General features: G+C 40.0%; 1 protein-coding gene across 1 annotated transcript in view; it reads left to right on the forward strand.

Annotated features, from left to right (window-relative positions):
- LOC122805360 (interferon gamma receptor 1-like) overlaps positions 1–14,758 on the forward strand; it is a 1,208,195-nt gene that overhangs the window by 825,932 nt on the left and 367,505 nt on the right. The window lies entirely within an intron of this gene.

Here is a 14,758-nt window from a genome sequence, read left to right on the forward strand (position 1 = left end):
TTAAGAAATATAAGTTACTTCCTACATAAATATACAAATATATTAAAATTGTAATGATTACACATACAAAATGGAAATGGCTTTGGTGAGGCTCGAACCGTGAATGCATACATGCAAGGCGTACACTATAGCCACTACACTATTGCATTTATGCTAATGGTGGATGTCTATTGCTATTTTAACTTATTGTGCCATTTCACTTGGGCTAAGCATAGCTAAGCAATGGGCACACCCGCACAGCTACGCTTAAACTTTATTGCACATGTGAAAAAAATGTATTTGTCGTGTTGTTTACTTTGTACCCTCAGAATATCCATGCTAATGCTAAACCTGTTATTTTATCAACTTTCTGGGTTTGTAGGGACAATTGTCCCTTATGGCTTTGTGCAGATTTCTTACTCTGATGGGTTGGGAGGTGTGCGTTATGTACTTCATACCCTGCTGAAAATTTCTGGGTTTGTAGGGACAATTGTCCCTTATGGCTTTGTCCAGATTTCTTACTCTGACAGGTTGGGAGTTGTGTGTTATGTACTTCATACCCTGCCGAAAATTCATGTTAATGCTAAACCTGTTATTCTATCAATTTTCTGGATTTGTAGGGACAATTGTCCCTTATGGCTTTGTCCAGATTTCTTACCCTGACAGCTTTGGGGGTTTTACGAGCGATCTTGCTCTATTTAAATTGTCGTACGGCAATTCTGGTGGCAGATGGCATGTGTATTTTGAGAGCACTGCTCTCAGACACACCCCCTGTGCTCGTACACATCCCCGTGTATGCATTGGAACATGGCAGCGCGCCTTCATGAATATGCATGGTGCGCTGACGTGTGCTGTATGGGGTCGGTCCCTTCCATACAGGAATACGCTATTCCTGTACAGAAGTTTGCTGAGTCCGGCGGATAGTTTAGTAATGCTTTGATAGAAATAGAAACGTACTGATTAATACATATTTTATACAACTTCTAATAGAAGGGCCATTCTCTGCTGTTTCAATATATCAGTGTGTGACCCCTGTTTCAGGCTGCTTTGACTTTTTCATTCTATCTTTATCCTAATAGCAGGCTGAGATGACAATTCTAAAACCACTGCAAAGTCTTATAGCTAGTTTACATATGACATGTGACATCTGATGTTTAGAGGAATTATTTTTATCAGATATATTTATTCGTATTGATAATTATGCCTTGATAAAGAGAGGAAGAGGAATTATTTATAAGCACTATCTTGTCTTGGCTGATGCCCTTTTAGCCAGGCATTGTATTTACTTGCAGCTTTGTATTGTTTTATGTCACTGGCATTCACATAAAAGATTGTTCACACATGCTGCTCAGGGAAGATTTCGTAATTCTGGTGTTTCAAGATTAATATAACATTTTCAGACCCACAGCCACCATAAATAGAGAAAAAAAAACAAAACACCTAACAACTATCAACTGGTTTCCCATTACTAACTTAGAGAACTTCAGCTGAGCTGCTACAGCTTGTAGAGGTACTCTCCTTCAGCTTCAAGACAAGCTCTTCCCTTCTTACACAGCACCTTTTCAAATGCAACAGCAACTCCTGGCTAACCACTGAATTGAAAGCTCTGCTCAAACTTAGGGATAGTGTATTATCTTCATGAAAACAAAACCCTTCACAAGAAAATCATACGGCCTTTACTTCTCTCCGTAACCTAGCCAAGTGAGCTATGCACAGGCACAAAATCAACTATCTCAAACACAAACAAGTTGCTCTGCTAGGCAAACTTAACATATGTGGCAGGAAGTTAATCTTCTCACAGGCTGAAAATCCAGAAATCCCACCTCCTTCCCTATCACCAGCCACAGTTAAGGATGATTCTTAACAGGTGACTTTCTCAAGGAATCCAGCCACCTCACTTGTACCACAATCTGTACCTCATCCCCAGCTTAACCCCCCCCCCCACACACACACACACTTTTATCTCTCTCTTCAGTTTTAAGAAAATTACTCACAAAACCTTGACCCCTCATAAAACATATCCCCCTGGATGGATGATGATGTTGCATTTACCTTGAAACCATGCTTAGTACCTGTGCCAAGCTTGCAATTGTCAGTAAACTTGGTTACACACACTTTAGGGATGCTGGCTTGTATGCCTATAAAATGAACGCCAAACTGGACAGTGTACAGCAGTGAGCTGTGTAGTACCCCAATAATTACAATTCTATGTTCAGAGAGGGTAAAAGCTGCTTTTAGTCCTTGATATCCAGTAGACAAGATATGAGTTTACATTATATTTATCTGATTTTTAAATACCAGCCTTTCAGTAGTACTAGCATCAAAGATATTGTCAAATGCCTTGGCCAAGTCAAGATTAGCAGTTTGCACAGAGTGACCACTGTCTACAATCTATGTAATGTTTTAAAAGAAGTTTACTAAATTCAAGAGACAGGACCTGTCCTTCACATAACCAAAATGAGTGGGGTGTAGATCAACTAAGTTGCCTCTGCCTGTATAAATGAGTTCTGAAATCATATGTTCCATCACTTTGCATATGAGGTTGTTGGCCCTAGAATAATCAGTGTTTGTCAAGGGGCCACCATTGTTGTAGATGAGTCAAAGTGGCTGCTCTCCAAGAATCAGTTAGAAACCCTGTAGATAAGCTGAGATGGAACAGCATAAGCATATGTTTGTATAGTGCCTAATTGGCACAGATGAGAATCCCTTTGACATGCATTATAAGATTTGTTTCTAGGTGATTTCAGGAGAAAACTAAATTTTCAGGGATAGTGGTTGTAACAATGTGAGTAGGTGGTGCAAAGTCAATCCTACGTTTTTCTGTTAATGTATTAGCTAAATTCTTGGGATTGGAATGGGTGATATTATGAATGAGCTCAGTTTGGTTTTAGACATTATTCCTGCTATAAATAACTGAAGAAAACATTGTAGCTTCATTCGGCATCTTTAGTAACCTTAGGTTTATACTCTGCTTTACAATTTCTGAAACTGCTCTTAGGATTACTGGATTTCAAATTGTATTATGTTTCAGTCGTATCACTTTAATAGCAGATTATAACCGTAAAGACTCTACCCATCTCCACAATGGATCAATTTTTGGTACGCTCATATCAGAACACTAAACTTTAACCCCAAATCTCGACCTCTCATTGATAAATCCATACTAAATGGTCTTGAGTTACATAATCTAATCAAACATAAAATCAGTGTATTCCAAAATCTTCTTTCGTCTCTACACTTAGCGAATGCACTTGTCTTACTAAACCAGTTCATCTAAACCCAAACCTTAAAATACGCATTAAAATGATAAATTTAGACCAATACTTCCAATTAAAAACTTTAGTATCTGGGATTTCTAAAGACTAAAAGATAACTCCTTAAATGAGATTAAAATAATTCTCAACTTAAATAAATATACAATACTGAGACAAATTAAAGAGCTGTTGTCAGCTATTTAGGGCATCCCTTATAGTGTATTGGAAGAGGTAAATCTGGTACAATCTTTATTGAAAATTTTAAAGTTTAAAAACAGATGCTGTCATTTACACGCAAGCTGATTTCTTCTATTAAATGCCAATTGTCTCTCACATATGCTCAGGATTGGAAGGACAAAAATCCCAGTTTAACTGAAGTTCAACTCTCTCAGGCTATTCAAAATACAACCAAATTCTCTCCCTTTAAAAAAAAACCTTGTGTACGCCCAGTTAATGATAAACTGGCTGGATTAGACAAAAACAGAGTAGAGGGGCTTTACTAGCATGGCCTCTAGATACAGCAGGAAATAGTAACAAATGTGTGAAATGTCAGAAATTCTGGAATCTTATCCTTGATCACATCTTGAAATAATTTATGACATGAACATACATATCAAACTACCCCTACGTATTTTGGAAGTCTTTCCCTCTTGATAAATAACTGGTGAAAGTTTCCAACAGTTCATCCTTGACCTCTAAGTAATTTAATGATTGTTTTCTATCTTAACACAGAGCAGCACTATTCATAAATAGTTGTGTATAGTTTGACTAGTGTTATCCTTTTATGTGCCATTTATTTCCAAACTTACCAGAAAGGCTCATCCAGACTCTGCTACACTTTGGTGTGAAGGAAAGGTTAGTTTGCTGTTATTTTTTGTATTTCTGTATTGCCTTTCTATATTTTGAATACTGTAGTTTGTTTTCTTTACCTTGTGTTTTGCTTGCATTCTGTTTTAACAGCATATTAAAACTTCAAAAGAGACCACAGCTCTCTCTGTTCTGAGTCAGGCAGAATTTTTTCCTCCCTCCCACCCATTTAAGTTGTCTTGTTAAATACCACTGTCTTTCTAGTTGCCCGCCTCTTATGTTAATCTGACCATATATCTCATTTCTCTCTACTTTCACTGGCTTATGTGAGTAATCACAAAACCATCACTTTTGAAATCCCACCCCTTCAATTATTTAAATTTATTGGCCATCCTACAGTATTTCATAGTACCAAAATACAAAAGTAACCACCCCTTTCAGTCCATCTTGCTGTTTTAAAATAGTAACTCTCCACTAAACCTTAACTTTTAAACAGGTAAAACTCAAGTTACCTACTTTCATATCTAACTTCTCTAGTGCACACTGCAGAGTGCATTCTTTTCAATCTTACCTTTAAGCATCCCTGTTACTAGCACTTTCTCTAATACCTAAAAGATCATCTCTACTTGACTCAAGTAGACTTTTCTCTATCTGTTAAACCTAGCACTTGCTCCTACAGTACTTATTACCTTGATACGGCACTCTTATAGATAGCACCCCAAAAGGCAAACCCCATTTCTCGGTCACCCACGTCCCCGGAATCTCTTTTAAAGTTTTTTGTCTAGTCCTTCTAGCATGTCGAGGATCAGTTGCTAGTGTCCTCTCCTGCTCAGCTGGTGAACCTGGGAATATTGAGGCAATGTTACAATTGCCTCATGTACACAGACAACCCTCTCCTCCTCCCACAAAACACAAATACATGCGAGAGATGCAACTATATGGCCAAACTGGAGGCTGAGCTCTCTCAACATAGGACTGGCAAGACCAGTCAGGAGGAGAAGGTTACCACACACACTATAGACCCAGTCTCACATAGTACCATCACAACCTCAAATCATACACATAAACACACAAAGACATACTCGGCTCTGATCAAAAATCTACCAAAACAGCAGAGGCCACCAAAGCAGACACCCAAACAACCACCACCTCAGAACACAACACCTGCAACACATAAACCTCACAGTCAGAGTGTCAAACAGTCACAGCCCTTAAGGCCAAACACAATGCCAGACACACTAGTCATTGGTGACTCCATAGTCAGACACACTGACTTCCCGCTCACCAGACTGAGTAAGGAGAAGGTCACAGTAAGCTGCCTGTCGGGCGCTAGAATCCGCCACATAACGCAAGCACTCAGGTCTCTCAACAGCAGGTACAAATACGACTCAGTCATTGTCCACGCTGGTGTAAACGACCTGAGACGTACCTCCTTGGACTACATGAAAAGAGACATTGAGGAGCTCTCTGATTATGTAGCCCAGGCAGGTATGACCCTGACCTTGAGCAGTATCCTACCTTCACCAAGAATGATGCCACAATACAGAGATAAGATGATCAGCTTTAACAATTGGCTTAAACTCTGGTGTCATTCAAAGGGGATCCAATGTCTGTCTGCCTGGGATGACATGCTGGACAAGCCACGCTGCTTCAAGGGACGGCTTGCACCTGTCACCCTGGGATTCCGGATATTGGCAAAGGCTCTTGCCACCCCATAGTGCCTTTTTAGGCAAGGCTCAAATTCTAAACCTACCACCCTAGAACACAAAAAAGAAAAAAACTAAGGGTAATGCTGCTCAATGCCAGAAGTCTAAATCTCAAAATGCACGACTCGAGGCCCTTCTCAGTATGGAGAACATCGATGTCTGTGCAGTGACAGAAACCTGGTTCAAGGCTCCTGAGAGCACCCCAGCACTATCAGGTTTTACCTCTTATCATGAGTTCCGCCCCAAAATCCGGACAATACCAAGAAAGGAGGGGGTATCCATATTCATCAAGGACACCCACACCTCAAGACTGGTGGCAACGCACGATGCATCGGAGACCATCCAGGTGCAATTAACCATAGGCAAGACTGCTCTGCAAATTGTAGCATGTTACAGGCCACCCTCACAAACTCAGGAACCTCACATGGCCTTCCTGAAAACACTAGAGGGATAAATGTATCACCAAACACCATCATACTAGGTGACTTCAATTACCCTAATATAGACTGGGAACACTACTCAAGCCCAAACACCCTAGCCCAAAAGTTCCTGGAATTCATAAACTCAAATGCCATGGAACAACTAGTCACCATCCCCACAAGAGGAGAAAACATACTTGATCTCATCATCACGAACATGAGAGCACAATGTCCAACACCGAAGTATACCCCTGACTGGTGAGATCAGATCACAAACTAATCTCGCTGGAGGTCCTCATCCCACCCCCACCTGAAAGACCACAGTAAAGAACTTCTCGAAAGCCGACTTCACACTTCTAAAGACTAGTGTGGTCTCCTTTAAGGCCCCGAGCGGGAAAACAGTACTCAAGCCGCTGAATCACTTACAAATGCCTTCTACCAGCACCTGCAGGACTGCATGGATAAGGCAATCCCAAGCAAAACAAAGACTCTTTGTACCAAAGGCAAGCGTCCAGTCTGGTGGACCCCAGCCATAAACAAACTCTACAACAAAAGGAGGAAGCTACTACAAGATAGAGCAAAATCCTTAAAAGGTAAGACACCCTTGATCACTATAAGTAAAAAACTAAGAGCTCTCATAAAATCATCCAAAGCAAATTTTGAGAGAAAAATAGCTAAAGACTCAAAAGACAATCAAAGGCCTTCTTTAGCTATGTTAGAAACCTGGGAGGAAACTCCCAGATATGCTCAGAACTAGTTCAAAATGATGTGAAGATTACTAATCCTACAGACATTGCCAACATACTGGCTGACAGGTTCAGTGCAAACTCCCCCCCCCCAAAAGGAGAGATATCTATACCAAGCGATTGCAGCCCCCCAAACATCTCCAACGCCCAAGTGAGAACTGCTCTCTCCAAAGCAAAAAACACAGCATCCATGGGACCTGATGGTGTCTCCGGCTGTGTGCTCCACGAACTCAACGAGGAATTAAACCCACAGCTAGGACAGCTGTTTAATCATAGTCTTACCTCTGGATACATACCCAGGGAGTGGCGCACTGCAACTGTGGTCCCACTTCACAAAGGCGGTGCCTCCACCGACCCTGGAAATTACCAGCCCATTAGCTTGACAAGCCTTATCTGCAAAGCCATGGAGAGGAACATAATGGACCTCATAAATAAAGACATAGGGAATTTGCAGACTTTGGATCCATCCCAGTTTGGCTTTGTCAAAGGCAGATCATGCCTTCTAAACTTGGTTGACCTTTTTGAAACAGTCACCAAAGCCATTGATGAGGGAAAGGCAGTCCATACAGCCTACCTCGATCTGGCGAAGGCCTTCGATACAATACCCCACTCGGGTATCATTGAAAAACTCATCAGCTTAAATGTTAACCCATACATCACAAGATGGGTTGCAAACTGGCTGAGTGACAGAACCCACAGGGTCAGAGTTGCTGGCGCCATGTCAGACTCAAAGCCTGTCACAAGTGGTGTACCACAGGGCTCAGTCCTGGGCCCACTCTTGTTTGGCATCTACTTTTCTGAAGTACAAGCAAACACAGGAGGGTTATGGCTGACAAAGTTTGCAGATGACTGCAAACTGGGCGCCATAGTAGAAAACACATCTGACACAGATATCCTTCAGAAGGGTCTCACAGAAACGGATAACTGGTGCCAGAGCCATGGCCTAAAGTTAAATGCCAAAAAATGCATAGTCATATCTTCGGGAAAAACAAGGTTACCCCTAGCTACCAAATAGGTGGCAATCCACTGAGCACAGAAGAAGTTATCAGGGACCTGGGGACCCAGGTTGATAGTAGTCTGTCATTCAACACCCATGTAGCTAAAGTAGTTAGGAAGACCTTCTACATTGCCCACCTTATCATGAAGGGATTCTCATCTAGATCAAGGGAGGTCATAGTCTCCCTATACTCATCACTCATCAGACCAATGATTGAGTACAATGCCCCATTCGGAATGTATCTGACCCGACACTTGCAGCAGCTGGAGAGGCCACAAAAGTTCCTCACCAAAAGGATAAAGGGTCTCAAACATCTGTCCTATGCTGCCCGACTGAAAGAACTCCAGCTCTATTCAGTCGCTTACCGCTTGCTCAGAGGTGACCTTTGCCTAACATACAAGGCCATGTCAAACCCAGATTTGATGAATATGCTTCACCTCAAAAATCTAGATCCGTCAGAGCCACAAGGGCGGGAGACTTAAACCTCGACACGGCTATTAATAGGACGTGCTGGAGGGATAGATTCATCACCCAAAGACTCCCTATGCTGTGGAATAAAATCCCGGTATATGTGAGGCAGAGCACCTCGCTGGCCTTGTTCAAGAGAAATCTTGACCAATGGATGGGAGATCGCAGATATACCCCAGGGATTACCTCAGTGTCACTGCTCGACAGAGGCACAGCAAAATAATGGGTATTATTCCCCATACTAAAGGGGTGGCGTAAGCCACAAAACTATGGGCTAGGCTTGTAAATGCCCTCGGGCAGATAGCCTAGTATGAACCTATGAACCTATGAACCTATTATGATTTTTATGTTATTAATGATCTGTTTCTATAGATAAGATGTTAAAAGGCACCTTTCTTTTTTTCTGTGTTGACTAATCAAAATGTATTAGTTAAATAGATAATGTCATTTTGTCTTCTTTTTCTATTATGGATTGTACAACAAGTATTTGAAAATATAATAAAAATAAATGATGGAAAAAAAAGTGCTCTTAGGTTCCTTGTTGGCAGTGAGGTTTGATGTAGGGGGATGTGATTTCCTACAGCTTTTCATTATTTTCCTGCTTTTGTTACATAGTTTATAAAAGTGTGAGTTCCACCGCAGTGGTTTATTCCCAAACTGACCATTATATTTAGTGTTAAGGGGTGTCAGCTGTTTAAGTGCTGGTATAAATTGGAGATGAATGTGACATCCCTTTCACTTGGGTCCATCTAGGTAACCATTTAAAATGTCATGCCCCAGTAGTCTGAATGGCTGAAAGAATGGACTTAGATATGCTAAATTCAAGATCATTTCCTGCATTATTCCATTTTCTCAAAGGTATTGTGATCTTGGAGTCGATATATATAAGTTCGGGAGGTGCAGGAACCCCAACCCTACTGCAAAAATATGTTTAAAGAAGAAGAGCATTTTTTTGAGATTTGTTGTTCCCCTGTGTTTTGGGGCTTTTTTTTTTTTTTATTTGTCAGCACTCAGCATTTTGACTACTGACATTTCAGTAGGGAGCTGTCCACTTGTGGGGAATTGTTGGGAATTTTAATCAGGTCTTTTACAAATTGAACTAGGTTTTCCCTCAAGAATTCCCAAAAGACTGTTTCAATTGCTGGTGGGGTGATACTACTAGACAGAGAAGGTGATTCACTTGAAGTCAGATTTAACCAAGGATAATAAAACACACATTTAGATGAGGGTGGGGGCTATGTTGCTATGGATCAGGTCAGGGACATTACAGCCTTTAGTTGGTAGTTTTACAATTTACTCCAGTGCATTGGTAGTGAACAAAGTCTAGAAAAAGATTAGCATATCAACGTGGATGTGTAAATGTGTACTGATCAGTGCTTGGATAATTGAAGTTCCCTAACAAGAAGGGATTTGGTTTGATATTTAACCCTTCTATGATATTAAGTTAATTTCTGTGATGTTTGAGGGACATTAATGGTAATCTGTAACCAGTAATAAAATAGCGGTTGGATTTAAGGGTGGTTTGGATGTCCAGGAGTTCCAAGTTAGGGTCATAGGTAATTTTGTCATGAGGTGATGCTGTTTCTGGCAAGTGCAGATACTCCCATGCAGTTAGCAAAGGGTCAGAAGGTATGACAGGCACTGAACCCTGGTTTAAAGGAAGTGCTGTCCTTGCACTGAAATCATGTCTCAGTAAGTACAAGATATGGATGTGAACCCTCGTATAAAGGGAGTGCTGCCCTTGCACTGGATCCATGCCTCACTTGTGTACACCCAGTTAATGATAAACAATAATGCCTACTACACACCAGAATGACTAAACACATTTTTCCCTAGCATCTCTCCTCTTTGTCCATTCTGTGTATCAAATTCTGCTGACCTCTTGCATATTCTCTGGTACTGTAAATTTGCACAAAATCTCTGGAACTCATTAAGGGTCAAACTTGAGAAAATGGAGTATGGGAAAACTGCCTTCTCTTGGGAATTTGCTATTTTACATGTGAGCCTGGTTGCTATGCCCAAGACTGACCTTTGCATCCTAATTGCTCTTGTTGCATTAGCCAAGCTTTATATCACCCAAAACTGGCTGGATAGGACAAAAATAGAGTGGAGGGGCTTTAATAGCATGGCCTCTATATACATCATATCTCACAAATTGATAGCAAAAAATAGTAACAAGTGTCTGAAATATCAGAAATTCTGGAATCTTATCCTTGATCACATCTTGAAATAATTTATGGCATGAACATACATATCAAACTACCCCTACATAGTTTGGAAGTCTTTCCCTCTTGATAAATAACTGGTGAAAGTTTCTGACAGTTCATCCTTGACCTCTAAGTAATTTAATTATTATTTTCTATCTTAACACAGAGCAGCACTATTTGTAAATAGTCATATAGTTTGACTAGTGTTATCCTTTTATGTCCCATTTATTTCCAAACTTGTGTCTTTTATATTATTAGTGGTTTAGCTGATTACACCTATGATCTGTTTCTATAGATAAGATGTTAAAAGGCACCTTTCTTTTTTTTCTTTGTTGACTAATCAAGATGTATTAGTTAAACAGATAATGTCATTTTGTCTTCTTTTTCTATTATGGATTGTACAACAAGTATTTGAAAATATAATAACAATAAATGATGGAAAAAAAAATAAAAGTGTTCTTAGGTTCCTTGTTGGCATGTTCCAGTGAGGTTTGATGTAGGGGGTGTGATTTCCTACAGCTTTTCATTATTTTCCTGCTTTTGTTACATAGTTTATAAAAGTGTGAGCTCCACCACAGAGGTTTATTCCCCAAATTGACCATTATATTTAGGTTAAGGGGTGTCAGTTGTTTAAGTGCTGGTAGAAATTGGAGATGAATGTGACATCCCTTTCACTTGGTTCCATCTAGGTAACCATTTAAAATGTCATGCCCCGGTAGTCTGAATGGCTGAAAGAATGGACTTAGATATGCTAAATTCAAGATAATTTCCTGGATTATTCCATTTTCTCAGAGGTATTGTGATCTTGGAGTTGATATATGTAAGTTCAGGAGGTGCAGGAACCCCAACCCCACTGCAAAAATATGTTTAAAGAAGAAGAGCAATTTTTGAGATTTGTTGTTCAGCATTTTGACTGCTGACATTTTAGTAGGGAGCTGTCCATTTGTGGGGAATTGTTGGGAATTTTAATCAGGTCTTTTACAAATTGAACTAGGTTTTCCCTCAAGAATTCCCAAAAGACTGTTTCAATTGCTGGTGGGGTGATACTACTAGACAGAGAAGGTGATTCACTTGAAGTCAGATTTAACCAAGGATAATAAAACACACATTTAGATAAGGGTGGGGGCTATGTTGCTATGGATCAGGTCAGGGACATTGGTAGTAAACAAAGTCTAGAAAAAAATTAGCATATTAACGTGGATGTGTAAATGTGTACTGATTAGTGCTCGGATAATTGAAGTCCCATAACAAGAAAGGATTTGGTTTGATATTTAACCCTTTTATGATATTAAGGTAATTTATGTGATGTTTTAGGGAAATTAATGGTAATCGGTAGCCAGGGGTGCTGCTGTCTAAATGGAACACTGACAAATGTACTACAGAATGGTAATTACTTGCATGATGAAAGAGCATGAACATTTCATTCCTAAAGCATATCTTCATGGGTTATAAAACAAAATACCTTCCCGTTTACATTTTTGCAGAATTCATCCCAGTTGAGCTGCACCCCATTGTCTGAGTGGAAAACCTGAAAAATAGATCTAAATAAAGATCTATTTTTCTGGTGGAAGAAAAGCTTTTTGAACTGATGTGTCTAGTTGACATCCCAGGAATACAATCCTGTGTGAGGGAGTGAAAAAAAGACTTTTGAACGTTCTTTTGGAATTCCAGCTTGTATAAAAGATCTTTCATCCAAGAAAAATATTTCTTACACCTTAAAACAAATGCTGCAAACATAAACAAGTCATCTAAATATGGAAAAATGTAAATACCCTGTAGCCTGCAATGAACTATAATTAGAGCTAGACATGTTGTAAACACTCTTTTGCAGGGGATAGTTCAAAGGGTGAGGCAGAGAACTAATAATGTGATCCAGACACACAAAACCTCAAGAACCATCTGAAGGTTGGATGAAGAGGGATGAGATGAAGAACAGGTGGAAACAAAAGAGAATATGGGAAAAGAGGAAAGACCCCCTGGAAAGGATGAATTTCCTCCTACTGGCATCTGTGTGACTTTGAACGATTTTCAGAACCCATTTGTCTGAAAGAGTCTGTTGCCAAAGAGAAAAACAGAGATTCAGACTTTCTGGAAGAAAAAAGGGCCCTGGGTGTGAGGGGGTCACAAGGTCTCTTGAACCAAACCCGCTGGACTGTCCTTGGCTTTGGGAGATTCAAGACTTTTATTTGGATTCCCCTTGCCATTTCTTCTTAAATGTCATTAAATTTTGCTGCAGACATAGATGGTGGCTCTGCTGTGGCCATTTGTTGTACCTCAGACCACTCATCTTTTACCCCAGATCCCTCTGGTGTAGCAATCTTTTACCCCAGATCCCTCTGGTGTAGCACCTGCAACCACTATTGACCAGGGGTTAGCCACATCCTCTGCAGCTGTTGGAGTTCCCTCGGTAGGCAACAAGAGAATGTTGTCAAGATTATTTAATCAGTTGTTGCCAGAAATGGATGAGAAAATAGAAAATCCCTTGTACAATTTGGAAAAGAAGCTCTGAAAAATCTTAAGAGTCCCTGGATTAGCTTGCTCCTTTCATCACACCTTTTGATCATCTCTGTAGCAGACAAGCCAAAGACTAAATTTCTGTCGAATGGAGAATTTAAAATCTCAATTTTATCATAATCAGGTAGGTTCTGAGAATGCAGCCATGTAAACTTCCTTAAAACAGTACCAGTGGTACTCAACTCTGGAAGAAATATCAACAGAGTCATACACACACTGCAAACAATGAGTAGTGACTTGTGCAACAGAAGAAACTTAAGTTATTTAAAGCAGATTTCTCCTCACAAGAAGAAACTGCAGATAAAGCATTCCTCATACTTTCACAATTTGTCAAAACAAACTTTGAACAAATGCTCCTGGCAATTAAAATTTTTGAAAATCAAAGTTGCTGAAGTATACACTTTTTCCCCATACCTATCAATAATTGTCCCATCTTTATTAGAAAGAGTAGGATTGGAATTAACTAAATATTTAGCATCAGTGGAATCAACTAAAGCTATAGCTGTTTGGCTTGTCCAGGTTTGGAAATGGTGTATAAAATTGAAAAGACTAGGGAACTTTATACATCCTATTTGCTTTTTAGGGGTAGCTGACTGACTATCAAGAAAATTGCAGGAAGTAACACACATATCCCCAAAAGCAGACAGAATGGTGTAAGCTCTAGAAAGTCATTCTGTAACAACTCATAGTATTTTATGAGGAACTGAGAAACCACAATGTTCTCCCACTGAAAACACTGGAACATTCTAGCAATAGTCTCAGAGACAGGGAACCCCCCCCCCCCCACAGGACAAATTAGACACTGAATTCTCTTCTGAGTTTGAATTATAAATCTGAGGAAAAAGCACTGTATCTCTCCTTGCGTCTTCCTGCTCAGATTCAGAATCTCTTAAGGAAAAGAGGAATCCCCCCTTCTTTTAACAAAAAACTACTTTACAAGAAGGAGCAATTGCCCAAGTTAAGCTCTGAGCCATACATAGTAAACTACTCCTGTCCAAAGAAATTTGAGGAGGGTTACATATATGCTTGGTTTTCTTTTTTCTTTTTTTTTTTTTTTTTTTTTGGACTGGGCAAAATGGGGCCAGCCATGCTTCTAATGGCAGCAGTTGCTTCCCTAGGACATTCTGACAAAACAGGAAAGCCTTCCCTGTTCCGTCCCCCAGGACCAAAAACAGTGGCTCTCCCTTGGTCACTGAGAGGACTCCAGCAGCTGCAGAGGATGTGGCAAACCTCTGGTCCATATTGGCTGTAAATGCTACACCAGAGGAATCCAGGATAAAAGATGAGTCGTCTGCGGTACAACAAATGGCCACAGCAGAGTCACCCACCTGTTTCTGAGGCAAATTGCTAGCCTGCTGTGGTTACAGTGGCTGTTTGTGTAACTTTTTCTTTTTTGTGGCTAGAAGGAGGAGGACTGACTGAGGGATTATTAGTCTGTTCCATGGTCGGATGGTGTCCCTTTCCCAGGGAAAATGAGGAGCAATTGCCAGTAATGTTTTTTGCAGAAAAAAACACAGTAAAAAAAACATTTTATAACACTATATCAACTACACTAAGGAAAAATATACAAAATTCTTCACAATAAAATAAGTTTACAGTTAGTTTACACTATGATAGAAAAAAATGAGTGCTCCATTTAAGTGTTATAAGCTCGAGGCAGT

This window comes from Protopterus annectens, chromosome 1.part1, assembly GCF_019279795.1.
Source record: "Protopterus annectens isolate FY-2018-M chromosome 1.part1, PAN1.0, whole genome shotgun sequence".
NCBI lineage: Eukaryota > Metazoa > Chordata > Ceratodontiformes > Protopteridae > Protopterus > Protopterus annectens.